Source organism: Tupaia chinensis, unplaced genomic scaffold, assembly GCF_000334495.1.
Source record: "Tupaia chinensis unplaced genomic scaffold, TupChi_1.0 Scaffold000147_1, whole genome shotgun sequence".
NCBI lineage: Eukaryota > Metazoa > Chordata > Mammalia > Scandentia > Tupaiidae > Tupaia > Tupaia belangeri.
The window spans coordinates 591,260-604,626 of NW_006159617.1; positions in this window are offsets into that span (position 1 = coordinate 591,260).

Below are 13,367 nucleotides of genomic sequence, written 5' to 3' on the forward strand. Positions count from 1 at the left end.
AGGCTTGCGAGGCTGCCAAGTGGGGAGCCCTGCAGGACCCTAAGTCCTGGGACAAGTGGCCCTTGGAATGTCGATGGGCAGTCACTGTCGCCCAAGTTGTAGGAGAAAGCGAGTTATCTGGGCGAACGCAGCTTTGTTGACAGCCTCATCCTCGGTTAGTGCCTAGAACCTGCAGATCTAGTGTGAGCTGCGCGCGTGTGCATTTGCACTGCGTGTGTATGTGGGCAGGTGTGGGCCCCTTTCCTGTGAACCCAGAGATGCCCCGCTTGGGCGCACAGTCTGGGAAGGTTGTCAAGGCTCAGCTTTCAGCTTCTGACTTTTATACCTATTTAATTACTTGTTTGTGGATTTCCTCTTCTCCCTGAGCGGGTCTTGAGGCCCCAGGACTGAGCTGTTTTTAAAATATAGGGCACACCAACCTGTGCTGGTGGGAGGTGAATGGGGCAGCGTCTCCCAGTGGCAGGAATCTGCCTCTCCACTGTGTGAACCATGAATGAATGAAAGGGCTTTGCGGGTGTGTGTGTGTTTAATATTTGCTAGTAGGAGTTTCTGACACGGGGACAGTTGTTACTAGTTTGTAAGCTGACAGCTAGACAGTTTCAACACAAAAATGTGGTGCCCCACGATCTCCTGGAAAAGTAGACTTCCACCGAATTTTCTGGAGGATCTTGTATTTCTTTCTTTCTGAGCTAAGCACCACTGCTAACCTTAATAATAAAAGGATTAGCAGGATAGGCAGTTTCTCTGCACAAAGGTTGCACAGAAACGTTTGGCATGTACTGTGTTGTGATCCAGACAGACTGTGGTCTGTGGGCTTCTCATTAAGTCCCGAAGTGGATGGGCAGATGGTTTAACCCATAGGGAATGTCCGGACAGTGGAGGGGCCAGCAGCAGGGAGTGAGGCTGCTGAGGTTTTCTCTCTGGGCCTGTCTGTCCTGTTCCTCCTGAGGTGGACATTGGTGCCCTTTCCCCCTCCTAGGACTAAGTCTGCCTTAGAACAGATACACAGTTGTCAAGGGGAGAGGGAAGGTCTTCATAAAGTTTACAGTATGAAAAGCTATGTGCAGATTTCTTTTTTCTTTTATTTATTTATTTGCACCAGAATAAATTATTGGGTCAAAAGTCATGATGCATTTTTGCATAGAAAACTATTTTATGACTTTTCCAACAACCCAGTACTGTAATTCCATTTTTCCATGAATCTTTGGAGGTCCCCTCATGTTTATTGTCTGGGAAACACTAAGTTGTAGCAAGTCTAACAGCAGTTTAGAAAGTTCAAGTTTTTATAGCCCAGCCAATGCCAATGAGGTTAAAACGTCATGTTCCAAATTTTTATTCTGGCACTGTGTGACAAAAATGAGGTGCTTTCTTTTAATGATTATCATTTAACTAATTAGATGATGATTATCATTTAACCAATGAAAATGAGTGAGGAGGTTTTTATTTTGGTGATGTTAGGCTATCCTACCTTTCTAGAGTATTGCAAACCCAGGAACTGAAATGGCACTTTCAGGTATCAGCTCACAAAGTTTTCCTGTTTGTTTAGAGTGAGAAAAAAAGTATTAAAAAACAACGAAACAGAGCAAACTATTTGGAGTAACCTACACTTGTTCTGGGACAATACATTTGTACTTCCTTCTTTTCTTCCTCCCAGAGAATCGCAAGGCTAGAGAATTATATGGGTTTCCCGCGCATACCCTCCCTCTATCGCCTGTCCTGCCTGTGTGAGTTAGGGGCTCATCTCTGGTGCCTGCCTGACGCTGGAGGATCCGTGGGGCTGTTGGACGTGGGAGTTGCTCTGTTCTCCCTGGGATTCAAGGAGTGCTGCCGAGGGTACACAAATAAGTGGGAAGCTCTGGGCACACATCCTTGAGATGCCATTTAGTCTGTGATCCTTGAAGTACAAACCTCAGGATGCCACTTGGGACCATGTGACTAGCTCCAGGTGCCCTTTATTGTGCACCTCCTACGTGCCAGCCCTGGACACCCACGGCATCTACCTTCAGGGTAGGTATTACTGCCATTGTGCAGATTAAAAAACTGAGACACTGAGAGCTCAAGTAACTTGTCAAGGCTTCATGTCCAGAAAGAGATTGAGAAGCGGAAATTCAAATTCAGAAGTGTCTGGATCCAAAACTCATGTATGTCTGTGAGCTATTACCCCATAGTTAAAACAGTTAAATTTTCAGTGAAATTTCAGATACAGGAGGTGATCAATCTAAGATAAGAGGTTTGAACCACTGACTGAAAGTCAGTGAAATTCGTGATCTGACAGGTCGAAGTGGCTCTCCCTGCCGGTTTGCAAATGTGCCATGTCCAGAGACTGACAGGAAGACTGGCGTCCTGGAGCTCGTGGAATGCCACAACCGAAGGCCAGTGGAGGCCCTCAGTTCTGCCCCCAGGAAGCTGGTGTTTGCCTGCAAGGAGACTATACTCGTAAATGCACTTACGTTTCAGATCGGAATACCCCCAAACAATGCCTGTGGATCAAAAGACGAAGTCTGAACTAAGCTGGACGCTAACAGGGATTGTCTGATTGTGCTCTGATTTCAGGGTGGGAGGGTGTGCCTCCTACAGAGGGAGCAGGTTGAGTGTTCTTGCTAGTTTTGTTTTCCCCCAGGATTTTTGCATCTATTGGGTCATGGTAAGTCATGACACCTTTTTTTACATAGAAAGACATGGAAAGATATGTCATGACTTTCCTGCTATGACACTACCATATTGATTATAGGAAATATCTTTTGTGAAATAATAGCTTTTGAATATTCCTTTTTCAAATTATGTAATTCTATGATTTTTTTGGTATTTTGGCAAAGAAAACCTTTTCTTTCTTTTTCTTTAAATTTTGCCAGAGGATGAATGCATTTGCCAGAGACAGAGACACAGAGACAATGGTATGTGATTACACCTCAGTCCCTTCTCTTTCATTTCTCTAATTTCTCTATCATGTCAGATTTTTGGGTACACATGTGCATAGGCTCAGCTTATTTCTTAAGCCGCCAGGGCCAAGACTCTAACTGCATAGTCAGCGTATGGGAATCTGGCTCCCTTAACCACCAGGCCACTGGGACAGCCCAACAAAGAAAAATTTCAAAAAAATGACCTCATGTCCCAGTCTCAGCAGCCTGATGGCCAGTCCCTACAGGAGGTGCAAGGGCCACTCACTCTGTCTTTTTTCAGGGGTCTAGGATGCTGTCCTGTTTAGTCACTTGTGTGTGAATGTTTAGGTAGGGCGGAAGAGGAATTCCAGGTAAGGAGTAAAAGGAGAGCTTAGGACACCAGACAGAGAGGCATGGAGAAGCGAGGAAATTGCTAAATGTTCCTTGTTGGGGAACCAGTAGATGGTGTAATTATTATGTTGCTGGATTCCTACATGACTGACCGCTGTTTGAGTCCTGGTGGCTTGAAACTCATGCCAGGTGCATGTGTGTGAGTGCTCAGGATTTCAAGAGGAGAACAGAGAAGGGATTGTGGTGTGGAAGAGGGGGGTGATTTCTCAGTTTTCTGTCTCTGTCTCTCTGCCCTGTAGCAAAAATCTCTCTCTAAAAGGAAATGTTTCCGGGACCAGCAGTTAGCGTAATGGCTATGTCACTGGATTCCCATGTAGTAGACCACGGTTCGTGTCCTGGACCTGGTAGCTTAAAACTCACGCTGAGCGCGTGTGCGTGTGTGCCCAGGATCCTGAGAGGAGAATGGAGGAGAAGGGATTGTGGTGTGGCCATCCCCCCTGGGGGGTGATTTCTCGCTTTCTATCTCTCTGTCTCTCTCTGTCTGTCTGGCGAGTGCACACGCCCTATAGCAAAACACCTCTTTAAAAAAAAAAATAGGAAATGTTTCCTGTTGAGTTTTTCCAAATCTAGCCAACCCTCAAAGACTGGATAGTATAGAAAGATGTGAAAAAGAAGCCTCAGAAAGATTAAGCAATTTGGGTCACCTGACAAATAAGTAAGCTAGAACTCAGGTTTTGACTCAAAATCCCGAGCTCTTTTACCTCCAGAATATTGGCTCTTGAAACTTGAGAGTTAGGATGTATTTGGCTGCAAGTAAGAAAGAGGTAGCTCTCAGTGGTGGAAAGGGTTCTCAATAATGAGAACACTTATTATCTTACCTAATGAGAAATCCAGAGAGAGGCTCTGGGGTTGTTCTGCAGCTCTGCATGGACCCAGGTGCTTTCCATTGTTCTACTCTGCCACCCTCAGCATGTCAACTCTTGTCACTCTAGTGACCATGCATTTCTTTTTATCACAGAGGAACATGTTTCCTAGAGGCCCCATCAGTTTTCCCATCAAATTCCATTGGCCAGGATTGTATCATATGCCCACACTCTCTCTGCAGAGCACCTAGGAATGTGTGCATCTGGTGTCTTCCTCTCTGTAATGGGTGGTGAACTTGGTGGGATTTGCCATGAAAGCATGTGCGTGTTGGGGGAGGGGGGAGGAACATCTGTTGGCTAATCAAGCAGTAGTGTTTTTCAGAATATGTCGAATTAGGCTGCAATTATTGTTACAATGAACCTTTCAGGAGAGTTTAATAAGATGTTATCTAAGCCTTGGGTTATTTTAGGCAATCTTTGTATAATCAGATTCCAGGGCAAGAAAAACATTTTGGATAATCCCTTGTCCTTTGTGTTGTTAAAGATCAATTGAGGGTCTGCTAGTGGTTTAGTGGTTGAGGTGGCTGAATCCCACATGGCTGACTGTGCTGTTTGAGTCCTGGAGCTTGCAGCTTGAAAAACAGACTGGGAATGTGTGTGCGTGTATGTGTGCGTGTGTGTGTGTGCACGCATGCATGTGTCCAAGTTTCCAAAAGAAGAATAGAGGAAAAGGGATTGTGGTGTGGCCATCGCCCCAGGGAGTGATTTCTCACCTTCCCTCTCTGATCTCTCTGGCAAGCACATGTACCCTTACAGCTACACCTACTCCACCACCACCACCACCACCACCACCACCAAATCAGTTGAGTCCTGAGCCAGCCAGTAGCATGGCAGTTAAGGCAGCTAAATCCCAACGGCCAACTGAGTGGCTTGAGTTCTGGACCTGATGGACTGAAGAACACGCTGGCTGCATGTACATATGGGCCCAAAACCCAGAGAGGAGACTGGAGTAGAAGGGAATGTGTTATGATCATTCCCCCAGGGGATGATTTCTCACTTTCCTTTTCTCTTTCTCACTGTCTCTCAGCAGCGAGTGCACACATCCCTATACCAAAATTAAAAAAAAAAAAAAAAAAAGAATCCGAAAGATTAGTTGAGTTTCGTGAGATAAATGGTGGCTGAAAAGCTTCTTGTGTAGAGCAGGCACAGGTCCGTGCAAGAAGCATGCTTCATGCTGGCTGAAGTGAGAGGCTGGCAAAGAGGCTATAACTTATGTTCTGGAGAGCTATGTGCTTGGGTTTGAATGCTGGTTTTGCCATTGGCCAACCACCACTTGGTGCTATCTTGCAGGGCCTCTGTTTCCTCATCTGTAATGGGATAATGTGGCCTGGACATCATAGACTTGGAAGGACTGAATGCGGAGCGTATGCAAGAGCTTAACTTAGTACGGGGCATATAGTAAGAACTGACAAATAGTGACTGTTACCTTACACTGATGTGAGATGTATTAGAGGCAGCTCTCGGTGGAAAGGGTTTGACTTAGAATCTAGTGACTGAGCTCAAACTCTCACTTTCTGACCATGCGAGACCTTAGTCAATGCCCTGGGACTCCTATTCTCCATCTGCAGAATAAGGAGAATAATTCCTCAACTGCCAGTCTCTATTGGGTTGTTGAGATGATGAATTATAAAAGTGCCCGTTGTAAATGTTAAAACTTCACACAAATGAAGACTACTAATCAGTTTAGTTGGGAGAAAGGTAGTTTCTTATCTGTTGGGATGGGAATTGAATGATTGTATGCAGACTTTGTTCTAAATAGCAGGTCCCAAGTGATTATCCTCCTGGTGAAATTCAATCTACACCCAGCTGGCAGCCACACCTTTTCTGCTAAAAAGGACACTAACATTTTTCTCCATCAAACTCATTTAGAATGGCATTCAGAGGCCATTGGAAATCAGATACAAAAGAAAGAGGAGGGCGAGACAGATTGTTAAAAACTGTGGCCCCACTAAGGCTTTTTTTTTTTTTCATGCCTAGATTACATAGGTCAGCTCTTCATTAGTATATCCTAAAAAAAAAAATAGTGTTACCCCAATGGCCTGCCAAGATCTTACTTCTTGATGCAGTCAAGGCAAAGTCAAAGTGTATCGACTGCAGGGAGAATATGATACTGTTAGCCCCAAATCATTTGGATGGTGTATCAGCTGGGATGCTTCTAACTTCAAGCAACAAATTCTACTTCAAAAATAGATTCCACATTGAGGACGTTTACTGGCTCATATATCCAGAAGTCATAAGGTTCAGGACTTAATTTAAGGACTGTAGCTCTGTTCCTCTGGGGTTCCCTTACTTCTTGTCTTTTGGAATAGCTTGGTCCTCAGGCTGGTAGGAAAATGGTTATAGCAATGCTAGTTCTTTTCCCATAGGATACCCTCCAGAGGAAATGAGAAACAGCTTCCAACTCACCAGCAGGCATCCTGCAGTCCTTCTGGTTGGACTTCCTAGGCTGCTCGTCTGGCTTTGGAACCAGTGACTGTAACCAGGGGAAAGCCATTTGCTGATCAGCTTAAAGTGACCAGAGCCTAGTTCTGGAACTCAGGGTGGGATCGACTTCCTTCCTGATGGTGGTCTGCGTGGAGGACAGGGAATGCCTAAAAATCAGGGCTGTCTTTGATAGGAGTAAGGGGAAGTGGTTCTCTGGAAGATTGTCCATAATACATACCCAAGGTGCTTTTCTCGGGAAGTAGTCTGGGAACCCCTGGAAGGCCCTGAGATCTTTTTCACTGGCTCTATGAAGTTCAAACTATTTTCAAAATAATACTAAGATATTGTTGATATTTTCGGATAGCAGTTTTATTGAGATATAATTCACACCTAATAATAATACAACCGCTTAAAATATCCGGTTTAATGTTTCACAGAGTGGTGCCACCAGCACCACCATCTGAGGATATTTTCATCATCAATGTCCTAGAATAAATCTGTGCCTTTTAGAAGTCAGCCCCCCACTTCCCTCTGCACCTGCTAGCTCTAAGCAACCACAAACCTATCCCCATCTCTAAAGATCTCTTGATTCTCGGTATTTGATACAAATGGAATTGTACACTACATATCATTTTGGGTCTGGCTTCTTTCACTGGGCACACTATTTTCAAGGTTTATCCATGTCGTAGCAAGGCTCAGAATTTTGTTCTTTTTCCTTGTTAAATAATAGTCCACATGCACATGTATTACGTTTTGTTTATCCATTCATCAGTTGATGAATATTTGGGTTTTCTTCACTTTTTGGATATTCTGAATAATGTTGTGAACATTCCTGTAAAAGTTGCTGTGTCAAAAGAAAAAAAGTTTCATTCTTTTCTTCTTGAATCTATATCAAGAAATGGAATCAGAAGGTCATATAGTAACTGTGTTCAGTCTTTTTTTAAAAATTTTTTTTGGAGAGATTTTTGCTATAGGGTGCGTGTGCTCGCCAGACAGAGAGAGACAGAGAGACAGAAAGCGAGAAATCACCTCCTAGGGGGGATGGCCATGCCGCAATCCCTTCTCCATTCTCCTCTCGGGATCTTGGGCATGCACGCTCACGTGCCTGGCGTGAGTTTTAAGCCACCAGGTCCGGGACGCGAACTGTGGTCGACTACGTGGGAGTCCAGCGACATAGCCATTACGGTAACTGCTGGTCTCCTGTGTGCAGTCTTTTCAAGAGCGGTCAAATTCTTTTCTAAAATGATTGCACTATTTTATATTCACACCAGCAATATAGGAAGGCTTCAATTTCTCCACATCTCCTCCAACCCTGGTTATTTTCTGTCTGTTTAATTATAGCTACTCTAAGTGGATATGAAGTGATATCTCATTGTAATTTTGGTATGCATTTTGCTGATGGCTAATGATGCTGAGTAGCTTTCATGTAGTCATTGGTCAGTTGTGTATTTTCTTTGGACAACTGTCTAGTCAGATTCTTTGTTCATTTTTTAAAAGAATTATTTATAATATTTAACTCCATATGTTTTTATTTTATTTTTTTTTAATTTGACCAGAGAGAGACAGAGAGAATGAGAAGGGAAGGGAGAGAGCAAGTCACCAGGTCTGGGATTTGAACTGTGGTTGGCCATGTGGGAATTTAGCACCTTTAACCACCATGCCACTTGCTGCCCCTATCTTTACTTATTTTTGAATTAGATTGTTTCTTATTACTGAGTTATAAGAGTTCTTCAGATATTTTAGATATAAACCCCTTATACAAAAAGTTATTTGAAATAGTTTTTCTTCCTATACCGTGGGCAGTCTTTTAACTTTGTCGATTGTACTGAAAAACTTTTTAATATTGATAAAGTCATATATACATATTTTATTGTGCGTATTGGATTGTCAGGAAAATCTCAACACATTTTCCATAGAAAAACAAAAAAATAGGTCATGGCTTTCTCATTGACCTATTTTTTGGGGGGCCATAACTAACAAACTGTTGCCCAAAGACTTATGCCTATGTTTACCAAAACAGCTTTGTAGTTTTAGTCCTTAAAGTTAGAAACTTGATTAATTTTTTTTATTGATATGTAGTTCACATACCATAAAAGTTATCATTTTCACGTGTACAGTTCAATAGATTTTAGCATTTAACAAATTCGAACAAAAAGTCTTCCAAAAGTACGTAGAGCATGTGTATCTTGACAAAACTAAACAAGAATTTTAATTTTTTTTTTTTTTGCAGCAAAATAGGCTTGTACTTTAATTTTACTTTCTTGTTCTGATTCCAGAACATTTTCATTATCCTGGAACAAACTTGTAACAATTAACAGTCACTCTCCCTCTCTGACCCATTTTAAGTGAATTTTTATATATGATATGAGGTAGGGGTCCAATTTTATTCTTTTGCACATGAATATCCAGTTGTCTTTGGTACAATTTGCTGAAAAAAAAAAGATCCATTCCCTATTAAATTGTCTTGTCACTCTTGTTGAGATATTGTTCACCTTTTTCACTTTCATTCTCCCACAGTGTATGGTGGAATTTTCCAGAGGCTTTGTGATGTATGACATAACAGTAAGCACATTAAATGGAGATGCGTATGTGAGAATCTAGCTCTCTACTGAGTAAGACATTAAAGATATTTGCAAAAATGCAAAACATGTTACTTTTCTCATTAAATTATTTTTATTTTGTGAAATGTAGTTTTTTCATAAATAATTTGTAATAAGTCATTTAATAATCAGTGGGTTTATTGTTATTTCTTAATGAAATTATAGTGAAATATTTTATATGTTCTCAGTGAATATTGATATATAAAACCCACAAAAAAAGCCTTCTGTAGATCCTCAATAGTGTAAAGAAATTTTGAGGTCAACAAACTTTAGAATTGCTGGTTTAGGTGACAGTTTATTAAACTTCCTGGATACTTAAAAAAAAAAAAGTCTTACTAAAACAAAATAGAAATTTAGTGTATCTTGGGCCTCTAAGAACCTGAAATGATGTCAAGTAAGTAAAAAATATATTTATATACATGGAACATGTGTATATGTGCACTTGTAATTCTTAATAATGTTCATATACCTCTCTGTATTTGTGCATGCATGCATGGGTGCTTATGCACACACACACATGTCACAATGAAAGTAGAAGGGCATTTCCCAGTTGCACTTGGTCTGCCGCTCAATCTTGACTTTTTAAATTCTAATAATTAGGTACAGCCATGTCTTATTTTAAGCCTCCTCTTTTGATTATGGGAAATGCATAGCAACTATACATGAAGTGTTTACAATGTAAACCACTTGACTCAGGTCCACCAGTCACTTGAATTTTTAAGTCATTATTTCTTTTTCTGAGCAGACATCCTGGAAGTACTGAAAAATGTTGCAGAATGTAAATATGGGAATTCATTCTCACAGAGGATCTAATATGAGATTTACATGGCAATACGTGACAGGCATTGGTTAGAAAACACGGCCCTCTGATAGTTCCCATGTTGTGTGATGAAGAATTTCAAGTTGCTCCTTCCATGAAGTAGCAGAAAGCCAGATGCAGAGTCCAGAGAAGGGAAAAACAATGAGATTGGAGTCAGGAGCTGTTAGGGGGGATTTTGCTGCTGAAATTTGAACTTGATTCAGGTTAAGAAAGAGTCAGTGTTGAGTGCTGGGAGGCATATGTGTTTCTCAGTCTCTGGTATTTCTGTGGATTTTCTGTGTGCAGATTCTGATGCAGGAGGTCTTGAGGACCCTGAAATTTGGCATTTCTAACATGCTTCCCAGCGATGCTACTGTGCATGGTCTGTGGAGCCCACTTGGAATAGAAGGTGTAGTGGAATTGATCTGTCTGATAATAATATTTTTAATTTCCTTGAGTATGGGGACTGTTCATTTTCCTCAATGGTGCTTCACCCAGCAGCTCCCTCAGCAGCTGTTCAATGAATGTTGGAGTGAGCAAATGAATAAAGAAATCTGTCCAGGTGTGTCTATTATAGATAGACTGAAGTGCTCATTAGACACCGTTGCTGGGGATGGAGCGATTCCTTTTGATTCCCTTCTCTAGTCAAATCAAGAGAGTATTTTTCAAGCAGGATTTCCTATGATAGCAAATATGATGAAATGTTGAACGGCCATGAAAGCACGTGGGGGTTACTGATGGTCTTGTCTCTGTGGGCCACACTTCCCACTCTCTCTTTCTCGTGTCCTGAACTCTTGGTGCCTTTGCTGAGAAACCGGCAATATCTTGGCACAAACAAGTTATTGTATATGAGGCCACAGTGCCTGGAAACCCCCGGAGGCTTAGGGGGCCCAGCTGTTCTTTTTCGCAGAAGTGACCCTGAGGGACAGTGACCTTGGAGGGAAGTGCAGAATGCATTCTACGTATGATATAAACTTCAGAGCTGTTTGCTTTGGTGACTTTCTCTGAAGGTGCAGGATGAAAATGAGAGGATCACTTTAGAAAAAAAAAAAAAATGAAGCTCTTCCTAAAAAGGAAGAGCACTTGTACAGATTAAGCAACTATGTTATTTAAAAGGGAGTTTAAAGTTTTTGAAATCACATCAGACTTATTGAGTAAGCATTTATTAACTATCTTCTATATGCCAGACTCAGAGCTGGGAACTAGAGATACAAACAAACAAACAAAAACACAGTAAAAACAAGAAAAGAAAGTCAGCCATCAAGAGGCTTAATGTCAGGTGGGGGAAGAGAGGCAGATAATGATGTGAGGACAAGCCAGCAGATGTAGAGATAGGTATGTGGAGGTGGAGGATCAAAAGAAGGCTCCTGTATCTGACTGGAGCATCTGTAAGTGCCTCTGGTATAGATGAATCTTGATTAATAATTAAAGGACAAATGGAAGTCAGCTCTTCCAGAAGGAAAAAGGGGCATTACAAGCAAGATGATCCTTGCTTGGTATAAATTTCTGGGCATGAAATAGCATGATTGGCTGTGGGAATGACAGAAGGCAAAATCTGGGAAGAATCCCAGGTGGTTGGTTTTGGGGACAGCAGTAATAGCATTGCCATTGTAGGAGAGACAGGATTGGTCACATAAATTCTGTGGCCTGGTGAAAAATGAAATTGCAACCTCCTTTTTCAAAATTAGTAAGAATTTCAAGACGGTGTCAGCAGACCATGAAGCCACGACCAAGGCCCTGGCCGATTGCACACATTGGTACACCCTTGAAATTGGCCTTGAGGGGAGAGACTAAAGGAACAGCGGTTGGAGGAGGAGGTGGGGAGTTCCTTTTTGGGCGCATTGACTTAGAGGTGTATGTAGGGCATCAGAGTTGAGAATTCTCACTGGATAGTTGGATATAAAGAATGAAAGTTACCAGAGACACAAGCCTTCCATGGAGACAGAGATAAGGAAGGAAGTCCTTAGTGTCCTTGCAAGTAGTGGAGGAAACCGTGCCGTATGAACAAAACCACGATGATGGTCATCCACTTTTTTCTGCATTTCTGCTTAGAAAATCTTTGTATGTCAAGCCAATGGATGATGAGCTCTAGAATGTTTTCTAAGAGTACTTAATTTCTCTGTTGTTAGGCAGCTCTGACCTGAACAAGAACTGGTCTCCATTTCCTTCTGCAAATAGGGCAGCCAAGCCAGGGTTATGGGTGGAAAAGTGTTTTCCTGTCCTTAATCCTCATGTTGCAACTTGGACTAGCAAGTGAAAAAGACCTCTCTCAGCTTTAAAGTTCTGAGTTGTCAAAGCAGATTTCCACTCTATGGAAGTAGTTTTTTGAGACCGTGTTCTGAACATTAAATAGAGAATACATTTAAAATCCTCTCTACGAAGGGACCAGCAGTTAGCGTAATGGCTATGTCACTGGACTCCCACGTAGTCGACCGCGGTTCGCATCCCGGACCCGGTGGCTTAAACTTACACCGGGCGCGTGTGCGTGTGTGCCCAAGATCCCGAGAGGAGAATGGAGGAGAAGGGATTGCAGCGTGACCATCCCCTCTGGGGGGTGATTTCTCGCTTTCTATCTCTCTGTCTGTCTGGTGAGTGCACGTGCCCTATAGCAAAAACCTCTAAAATTAAAATCCTCTCTACGTGGTATAAAAGTAAACATGTTATCTGAGGAGCAACTCTGTAAGATATGATGCAATAATTTATCCTTTATTTAATATTTATATATAGCTGAGATGTCTCCTATGGCAGATTTTATTTTCTGTTTAGTTTCCAGGAGGCTATCGTGCATATTAATCAAAATAATTCAAGTTCTATAAAATGGCTCAAAGAAATAATGTAATATAGTAATGTAATGTAATGACCAGACTCTTAGATGTCCAATAGAGTTTTGTTTGAATATATCCGTGTATTATGCTCTGGTTTGAAATACGATAATTTTGAAGCCAGGGAGAGCAATTAGCATGTTAACAGATCAAAGTTTGTAATATCACTGGATGACTGAAAGCCATCTCCTCTTTCCTTGTGCATGTTTGGCACAGGAGAGATACTGCTTATAGTTTGAATTTTCAAATCAACTCCGAAGAAATGGCAGAGACAAAAGGAAGAATGATGCCACTAGAACTTTCTGTCGATCCTGTGAGGTAATTCACCTTGATGTTTTGAGGTTGGCTCTAGAAGGGAAAACCAGCAGCCCTACACCATGGTATTTAGAGGGCCTCTAGAAAAATATAAAAACAAAGTGTTTTTTTGGTGAGGGATTATCTTCTACCCTGTCAGGCTCTCTTTGTTTTGAAGGCTTAGGCAGAGAGTAATGAATCTCCGGAGTCAGGGATGGGAAAAACACTTCAGGTTCTTCTGTACCACCTGGAGTCTTGTCAAGGGTAACATCACC